The sequence below is a fragment of the Loxodonta africana genome, chromosome 6 (genome assembly GCF_030014295.1).
Source record: "Loxodonta africana isolate mLoxAfr1 chromosome 6, mLoxAfr1.hap2, whole genome shotgun sequence".
In the NCBI taxonomy this organism is placed as follows: domain Eukaryota; kingdom Metazoa; phylum Chordata; class Mammalia; order Proboscidea; family Elephantidae; genus Loxodonta; species Loxodonta africana.
Window position 1 is genome coordinate 83,678,993 of NC_087347.1, and position 10,064 is coordinate 83,689,056.

A 10,064-nucleotide genomic window follows, 5' to 3' on the forward strand; every position below is an offset into this window, starting at 1 on the left:
AGCTGAGCGCTTTAAACATTGTGCTACTCTGTCATGTGGGGTCATTATGAGTTAGAACCAACTTGACGGTACCCAACAACAACATTACATTTACACAGCAGATATAGATAAGGAAGTTTTAGTTCACCTGGACATTGATAAATGATAGACATTCTGAGTTAATTTATCCTAGATGTTTAATGTGGTTAGGCCAGATGGAGGTACTGAAGGAAATTAAACGATGTGTAAGTACCATGAGAACAGCATCCAGGCCAGTCTGTGGGAGAGTATACTGAATACATACTGACAAGGATTTTCATGAATCTCTTCTCATTGGCATCTTCAAATGTATAGATGTTGTTGTTATTAGGTGTCGTTGAGTTGGTTTTGAGTCATAGCGACCCCATGCATAGCAACAGGAAATGTTGCCCGATCTTGTGCCATCTACACAGTCGTTGCTGTGTTTTAGCCCACTGTTGTAGTCACTGTATCAAACAATCTTGTTGAGGGCCTTCCTGTTTTCCACTGATTCTCTACTTTATCAAGCATGGTGTCCTTCTCCAGGGACTGGTCCCTTCTGATAACATGTCCAAAGTAAATGAGATGAAGTTTCATCATCCTTCTAAGGAACATTCTGGTTGTACTTCTTCCAAGGTGGATTTGTTTATTCTTCTGGCAGTCCATGGTATATTCAATATTATTTGCCAAAATTGTAATTCAAATGCATTTCAATTCTTCAGTCTCCTTTATTCATTATCCAGTTTTTGCATGCATGTGAGGCAATTGGAAATACCAAGGCTTGGGTCAAGTGTACCTTAGTCCTCAAAGTGACATCTTTGCTTTTTACAACGTGTTTAAAAGTGGCTAAGTTTTTTTCAGAAGTAGATCACCAGGTCCTTCTTCCTAGTCTGTCTTAGTCTGGAAGCTCTGCTGAAACCTGTCCAACATGAGTGAACCTGCTGATATTTGAAATACTGGTGGCATAGCTTCCACCATCACAGCAACACACAAGCTACAACAGTACCATAACTGACAGACAAGTACTTGATTGAACTAAGAAACACATTCCTCATGTGTGTTATTGTTTTATAGGCCTGTCTATTCTTTAGTTGAAAGATGGACTTTGGGAGTGGCTTCAGTTCTGAGTTATCAGAGTGTCTGGGGGTCATAGTCTCAGGGGTCTGCCTGTCTTCCGATAATTTCAAAATGAAAAGAACATTTTGAGTATAATTGCTGTTTTGAAAAGATTGTGGCAGTTTTGTGCTACTCACTCTAATGTAAAAATCTTAGAAACATAGACATGTAAAGCTAGAAGACTTTTACATATCAACTTTTCTTTCTAATGCAGCTATTTATTCATTTTTTCAAAGTGTTGTCCTCAAACACAGCATAAAATTTTATTATCATCTTTTAAATAATATTTTATTATGTTTTTGGTGAAAGTTCACACAGTTTAGGTTCCCATTCAACAGTTTCTACACATATTGTTCAGTGACATTGGTTACATTCTTCATAATGCATAAACATCCTCATTATTTCCAACCTGGTTGCTCCATTTCCATTAATTTGGTCGCCCTGCCTCCTTACATTCTTATCTTTATTTTAAAGTAATTGTAGACCTTTGGTGTCATATATGTGATTTTTTAAGTTAGCACAGTACTTACAGGTGATATTCATTATTTTGTGAGCCACTTCTTGTTTAACTACAAGGTGATCTCATGGGTTAGTTTTGGTTCAAGGTTTGAAGAGTATCTCAGGGCAATAGCCTTGGGGAAACCTCCAGTCTGAACCAGTTGATAGGTTTTTTTTTTTTTTTTTTTAATTTGAGTTTCTATTCACATTTTTCTCTCATTCTATCAGGACCCATTTGTTGTGGCCCTGTCAACTTTTATTTTGAACAAGGTCATTATTAAGGTCCTAATTTTTTTTTAAATATCCTAAATTTTCATATCTAGAAAGCATTTATTGGACACTCACTGTGACTCTATACCAAGCCATATGCCACGAGTGAAAGCATAAAAAGGTAAAGTTCAGAAAGGAAGTAGTTTATAGGAATCTGCTTAATGTACATGCATTTTATGAATATGGACAATAAACTTCTAAACTTTTACATGCATCAGAAGCCAGGCTTATCTACCCAGGAAAACTATGGAGAGAACTCTGGGCAGGGAATGAATTTGCCTCTCTTTTCCTCAGACCAGCAGAATCAGGGATATAGCTCCAGGTACTGCAGTAAGCTTCCCTCTTATCTAGCTCAGATACCATCTAAAAATACTGAATACTTGGCCTAACATTGACATTTCTCAGCTTGGAAGTTTAAACTTTGGTCATATTGATATACATGTTCATAAATGGAAGAAACTCGAAATTATCAAGTCTTCAACAATTCACGAGAAGTTTGTTTTCCATTGTGATAATTTTTGTAACTTATAATAAGTATATTTTATGTTGCCCATTACACACTCACACATACACACACACACACACACCCCTAAGGCAATAGTTTCCAAAAAATACTTTACTATGTGTACTGGACTCTAATACTTCCTTTCCTTGTCTATTCTATTTCATATATTCTAGTTTATTTAACATATGCTAGTTGCCATCTACTGAATTTATTTCATGACCCACTCATGCATCTGGATCCACAGACTGAATAATATTGTGCTAAAGAAAGTTGAAAAATGAAAAAAAGGAGTATGACAGAAATCACCCACAAGCAGAATCTACTTGAAGTTTATAAGAAGAGAAAATAAGAAAGGTAATATGATGCTCAAGCCAAAAGTTATTACTTTAAAGGTTGGTTAGTTAGGTGTTGTCAAGTCTCGTGTATAGCTTGAATCATGTTTTCCCTCCCCAGTATCCCCAACATCTAGCACAGTGTGTGCTTCCTAGGAGTTTATAAATAACATAGTGTATTTAATTGAAATGAACTCTAGCCTGAAGATAGAAATGGAGAAAAGGTAGAGATTAAAAGGTATTATGGGGAAAGAATCTGAACAACTTGGGTACTTTTTATGTTCGACCTTCTTTAAAAAAAAAAAAACCTGTACCAAGACCGCCAATTTTATGAACTTAGCTTGAAGTTTAAAGGGAAGATTTGGAAAGAAATAATGATATTTTCAAGAGCTGATTTTAGTAATAAGTACATGGCTTTACCTGGTTTGTAGTAGGATTGTAGATTCTCAGTCATAATGGCATTAGTCTTCACTCAGTGATCCAAACTACTTGCTAATATAAGACTTTTTTCTATACCATCCCTGAGAGAAATCCATCCCATCTTTTCATGAACATTTTAGTGAAAGGATAATGTGTTTTGAGAGGTAATCTTGCATTATCTCGAATTCTTGTAAGTTTCTCTTCTCTAACGGAAATCTGCCCCCTGGTTACATACACCCTTAATTTTTAGTCTTTCTTCTAGCACAATATAAGAAAAAGTTTGTCCCTTCATTTACAAGATAGCCCTTCTCACCTCTTAGCTATACATTTTCAGTATTTTCTAATGTCCCTGAAACTCAAAGTTAAAAACGTTAAAAAGTTCAACAATATTAAAAAGAATCTAAAGTCGTAAAGGAGAATGAAGCCCAGAACTAATGCCCAGCTCTTCAAAATGATGCTGGCAACATGTCCATGCAGTCGATAAAGTCATCAGATAAGAATTTGCAGTATTTTTAAAACAATACATATTGCTGACTATATACATCACTATCAAAAAATGATATTTATTGAGAACTTTTTGGGAAAATGACACTATTAACTAAAGACATAATGTTTGTAACCACTTGTTTCCATGTGGAAGCCTCTTCTTGCAGAGAACCCTTAAATACGTTTGCATTAATATCATATTCATTTGTCTAAAAATTTAATAAGAAATCTGAACTCCTCTTGAAAAGACACAGTCTCATGTTTGAAAAGTTTTTCTTTTGTTTTCTTTCTAAATCAGACTAACATAGTATACTTGACTGCGTGTTTTCCTGCAGGCAGTAGTCTATACAATGGAGTGATTATGGACTCAAAATATTCTCCTTTAGAATTACTATGATAAAATCTTTAGTCATAAAACAATAGACAGAAGTAGCTAGACAAATTTAGAAAAGATTAGAAAATTTCTAGGTAGTGGATACAGAAAGTATCTACTCTAATTCTTTGACCTACATGATTTACTACAGGCTGATTATACTTTTAAGCTGCAAATCATTATTTGCATTTAGAAACCCAGTATCATCTGAAATGGGTAAAATTTAAAACCTTCAAAGTGCACCAAACCCTAGTGATTTTCAAAAAGCATTTGAAAGGCTAATTATGAGTAACAATCTACTGATACAGCTAATCCACATTATAGTGCCACTAAAAAAAAAAAAAAAAAAATTTTTTAAACTATATAAAATCTCCATAATTATGTAACGAAACACGCATATGTGTTTTTCAATCTCTTCTCTCTCTAAATCTCTTTGAATAGTTTCTAGCTAGTGGTAAAATTTATAAATGTTCTTATAGAATTTATAAATGTGACTATACAACTACTTGTAGGCTCTCTGGCCCTTAGTCAACCCAATCCAAACCAAATCCACTGCTGCCGAGTTGATTCCGACTCATAAAACCAAAAACCAAATCCATTGCTGTCGAGTCGAATCTGACTCCCAGGGATCCTATAGAACAGAGTAGAGCTGCCCCATAGAGTTTCCAAGAAGTGCCTGGTGGATTTGAACTGCCGACCTTTTGGTTAGCAGCTGTAACACTTAACCACTATGCCACCCTATACCTTTAGTTGTAGCATATCCTGAACAGGCACACTGCTACACACAGGAAAAGTGAGGGGCACTGTAACAAAGGTGGTAGAAAATGAGTTCATCCTTTAAATAATATTTAAAATATGATCAGGAACACAGACTATATACATAAGAAAATGACTAAAGACTGTGGAAGAAAGTATGAACAGTGTACATACATTCAAAAAATACATAAATGATGAGGGAAAACAAATGAGTGCTTAGAATCAGAAATGATCCCTGAAGGGACTGAGTTTTAAACAAAGTAAATGGGCAAAAAGATAAAATATGCATGTTGTGTGTGTGTGTATAGAGATACAGAGTGGAGATAAGAGGAAAATATCTAGAAGTGATAGTGAATATGGCACAAATGACTTTGAAAATACTGAAGAAAAGGTTTAAGAGTGATAAAACAGTTGAATTTTATAGAGGAGGATAGCACATTCTAGTTAGGATGAACTATATGAAATGGCTGATATTTGGTCACTTTGACCTACGGACACAGTCATTTCATATACTTTATACTAAATTTCCTTATTTGGGCTATAAGGACCTCCTGTATCCGGAAAGCAGATTCCTGGACCCCAATGCAAAACTACTGAATAGGAATGTCACAGGTAATTGCATTTAAATTAAACTCTTTAGGTGATTTTTATTTACACTAAGATGTAACAATCATAATTCTGCCACAGTCATTGGCTGAAGGAGTAGTCCTAGGAGTTCCCTTTGTACTTGATGCCATAAGCCTGAGCACGTGGCTAACTGGGCTAAGTGGATTTCTAACCCCAAGTGGCCAAATCATGAGCTGGCTAGCCGCCTGTGATTCAACCTGGAATGTAAATTCTGCCCAGACATGTAAAGTGGTGATCAGCAGGCCCACTCATTTTCTCTTTCTTAAAAATCTGAGCCAGAAATATAGGAAAAGTCTTAATCTGTTAGATTAAGACAGGGATACAAAAGTCATATACAGGGATATAAAAGTCATACTTTCAGAGGAGCATTAAAGTAAGGACCAATGAATTTCTACTTCTGAGGAACACTTGTGAAGTTCTCCTGGAATCACCAGAACTGCCATCCAAGTAAAGGTATATTTGGACCTGAAGACATTTCTGTCTGCCTAAAGCGTGACCGTGCTCGTTTTGACAGCACATATACTAAAATGGGAATGATACAGAGGAGATTAGCATGGTCCCTGCGCAAGGATGACATGCAAATTCGTGAAGCATTCCATATATTAGGAAAGCCTAGTGGGATAGTGGTTAAGAGCTATGGCTGCTAACCAAAAGGTCGGCAGTTTGAATCTACCAGGTAGTCCTTGGAAACCCTATGGGGCAGTTCTACCCTGTCCTTTAGGGTCACTATGAGTCAGAATTGACTCTATGGCAACAGGTTAAAGCCTGACAATATTGTGGAACTTCTTGCTCTGTGTGTAGGTATGTGTGATTGTGTGTGTACCCTTAAAACAAATTTTAATTTATAGAAATGACCTGAATGAGCTTTGTTTAGTTCAACTAGAAGAACTATCACACACAGATTTAAAGTCAAGACCGGGATTATAAAGAATAGTGAAATACTTTAATTTTAGAATTAGATGGAAGAGAAGCTAAAATACTTGTTATCTGACTATTTAGCCATGAGTGAGTTTGATATACCTTCTGTAACAGAGCTAAATAATATTAGCTTTCATCCTTTTTCCTCCCAACTGTCAACCCAAAATGTCTAGAAAGATATTCTGTCATTTTGCTTGTTAATTTAAAATTAGTCCGCAAAGCCCCAACTCCCCTTGAACTTGGGAGCAAAATCTCCAGTACTGAGGTCAGAATTTTGAGTGGCATTCTTAGCCCATTGCTTTGAATGGTCCGAATCATCACGATTAGGGTCCTAGTTTTCCTCATGGCAAGTGCAAGTGTCAAGCAGTGAGTAATAAGCACAGTAGTGACAGTGTCTGTTTACAGGATGCACTGATAATGTACTAGCAGGTCTGACTGAAAAAACAAACATGCATGCACAGATGTCTTGAGAACTAAGATGTTTAACTTATTTTATTTCATGGCCGTTAAAGACCAAAATTCCTTTGTATTTTTCTCACATGGCACCCTAGTTTAATTTTCATGAGCTAGTTTTTTAATGTTTTAGTCCATATTGACTCGGTGGCAATGGTTTTTTTTTTTTTTTTCAAGTCCATAATCCTACTTCATGTGATAGTGTCTAGGTTTCCTGCGTGTTCCAAGAGTCTGATATCTTCTGTAAGAAACTTTAACTTTTGGGGTTTTTTAATGGTGATATTCTGCTATTTGTGAGTTTTCAAACCTTCAGAGGGATAAACATCTACGACCATTTAGAAAATCTTATAAAAAGTCAGTTTCTTTTCTCTATATCTCAGCCATCACCACTCTAGTCTGAACCTATCTCTTGACAGCTGGAACCTTTAAATAGTCTCCCAGCATCCCATTTTGACCACCATAATTCATTTTTCATACAACAGCCAGATTGAATCTTTTTAAAATCATAAATTTGACTTTGTCGCATACACACACACACACACATAACACTGCTTAAATCTATTTAATGACTATCTAGAACTTTGAGAATAAAATCTAAATTTCTCTCTGTGAATCCATCTTTAACTTTATCTCATACAATTCAACCCATGCCCACTGTGCTCCAGCTTTTTCTCAGCTCCAGGACATTACACTGATTACTTCATACTTGTCCTGGAATAGCCATAACTTGGCCGTCCTTGTGGTCTTGGTCTAATGTCACCTCTCCAGAGAGAGTTTATCTCAACAACCCATTTAAGGTAATTTTCCCCAGCTACTATTTTTTTTACTCTCTATTTCACCAGTTTGTTTTCTTCCTAAGACTTAACTAACTTTGTTATACTTCTTCTGGCCCAGGTTTCAGATGCAACCTTTTTGTGTAATCATGAAGGCCTGGGTAGCAAGTCTGGTTTAACTCAGTATACGCAATGAGAGTCAAAACCACTTTATGCAGAATATATCCTTTTCCTTGCTTTCTTCAGAAGGGTGGTGGGCCTGCTAGGCTCCTTGTGCACATACACTGCAGCAAAGTTCTGAGGAGAATTCTTAAGCGTCAAATTTGAAAATCTAAACCTACCTAAGAAAATCAGTGCTATACCTTCATTCCAAAAGGCCATTTGTATTCCTTAAACTGATATTACCAAGTAGAAGTGAATCTGGAGGAAATATTCAGACAAATATGTAAAGATATATGAATACAGGGTTCATTTCATGGGGGTGCTTAAAAATCCATCTATAGTGATTAGTTAAATTATGTGACATCTGTCCAAAGGAATACAGCACGGTCCTTTAAATGGGTGATGTAGCTATATTCATGGACATGGAAAAAATCTTTACAAAATGTTTTTTGAGGGAAAAAGAGGAGGAAACTTTCATTTACATTGTGTATTTGTTTTATATTTATATTATATAAAACAAATACTATATAGTAACCCTCGTGGTGTAGTGGTTAAGAGCTACGGCTGCTAACAAAAAGATCGGCAGTTTGAATCCACCAGGCACTCCTTGGAAACTCTATGGAGTTGGAAACGCTATGAGTTGGAATCAACTCAACGGCACCGAGTTAGGTTATAGGTAGGTAGGTAGATAGATAGATAAGGCTATTTTTAAGCCACAAGCTGTTATGAATATTAAACAAATTTCTGTCTGTGATTGTCTTCAGAGTGTGGAATTTCAGGGATTCTTACCATTTTATATTTATTTGTTTTTTCCAAGTATTCATTTTTGTGGTAAGTAGAAAAAAAAAGAAACAAAAAAATTGTAGCAGGAAAAAATACTATTACAAGCTATAAGACAAAATAAGGAAGTGTTTAAATGAGGGAAAGGAATGAAAAATTACTCAGCCATACAATGATTACAACTATGCCACAATGGCATAAGGAGAAAAGACTTGAGGGAATTGCACAAAAGTGATATTGTGTTAGAGTTGGTAGAATTAGTAATGCTATGTTACTTATATAACTGAAAATATTTAAAAGATTAATCTGCTTGTAGATATTGATCACTTGGTAGAGTTTGGCAATTCATCAAATATTGTGTATGTATGTGTTATGTGTAAAAAAAATATATATGTGTGTAAATATGTGCGTGTATACAGACAGCAATAGAGAGAGAGAGAGACTATCATCCCTGGATGGTGCAAATGGTTAACGTACTTGGCTGCTAACTGAAAGGCTGGAAGTTTGAGTCCACCCAGAGAGATCTCAGAAGAAAGATCTGATGATCTACTTCTGAAAAATCAGCCATCAAACGCCCTATGGAGCACAGATCTATTCTGACACACATAGGGCCACCATGAATCATAACTGACTTAATGGCAACTGGTTGGCATATATATATACATATATTATTTATATACGTATATATACACATATGTATATACATGCACGCACACACACAGATTGTCATACACACACACACACACAGATATTACTATGAAATCGAATGTAGTAAAGCTACAGTATTCAAAATCTGTAGAGTAGAACCGGCCCACAAGGTTTCCAAGGAGCGGATGGTGGACTCGAACTGTTGACATTTTGGTTAGCAACCGAGCTCTTAACCACTGTGCCACCAGGGCTCCGTATGTATATGCATTACTGTGAAATAGAGTGTGGTAAACTTGCAATATTCAAAATTTATAGAGAAGTAAAGTTAGTTCTGAATTCTACTCTAGTGTATTTTCACATATATAGAGTTATATCTGGAGGACCACTTCATACCCTATAGACTGAAGAATTTTTGAATATAGACTTCAAAGTATATCGTTGCTTCAGTTCGTACTACATTGGCAGAAGCACTTCTTCTCCTACTTGGCTTACCACTTTGAACTATGTTAGTTAACTAATCTAGTCACCTTGTGGGATCTAATGGGGGCATATATGCCACAGATAATTCTTGGAACTTTTATAGGAACTTTGATCTTGTACTCTCTTTTTCAGTAACTAGAAGAACATCTAAGAATGAATCTAGTGGAAAAGTTTCTATATAAAACAACCCTAACAAAAGATATTCAAGGTGGCTAATCATGTTTGTCTTTACCGCTGGCCTTAATATCATCGCAATTCCAATTTTTGTCGTTTTTGCTGGTTGCCATTGAGTTGATTCTGACTCATGGTGACATATCTGCTAGTTCATCATTATTTTTTGCATCTTGGAAAGATACGTACACTTACACGTAGTCATCACTAACATAACAGTGATACTGAGGTTGGTATAAATGATTCATATTAATTTAAAAATACTGGGTGGGCGTATAAAGGTGTTAAGTTCAATTTTT

The 10,064-nt window shown here is 35.8% G+C and overlaps 1 non-coding gene across 1 annotated transcript; it reads left to right on the top strand.

Moving 5' to 3' along the window:
* The first annotated feature begins 5,878 nt into the window (after window positions 1-5,878).
* LOC111749495 (U6 spliceosomal RNA) lies at window positions 5,879-5,985 on the top strand. Its single transcript, XR_002784628.1, has one exon. It is a non-coding gene; the product is annotated as a U6 spliceosomal RNA (small nuclear RNA).
* Window positions 5,986-10,064: the final 4,079 nt, after the last annotated feature.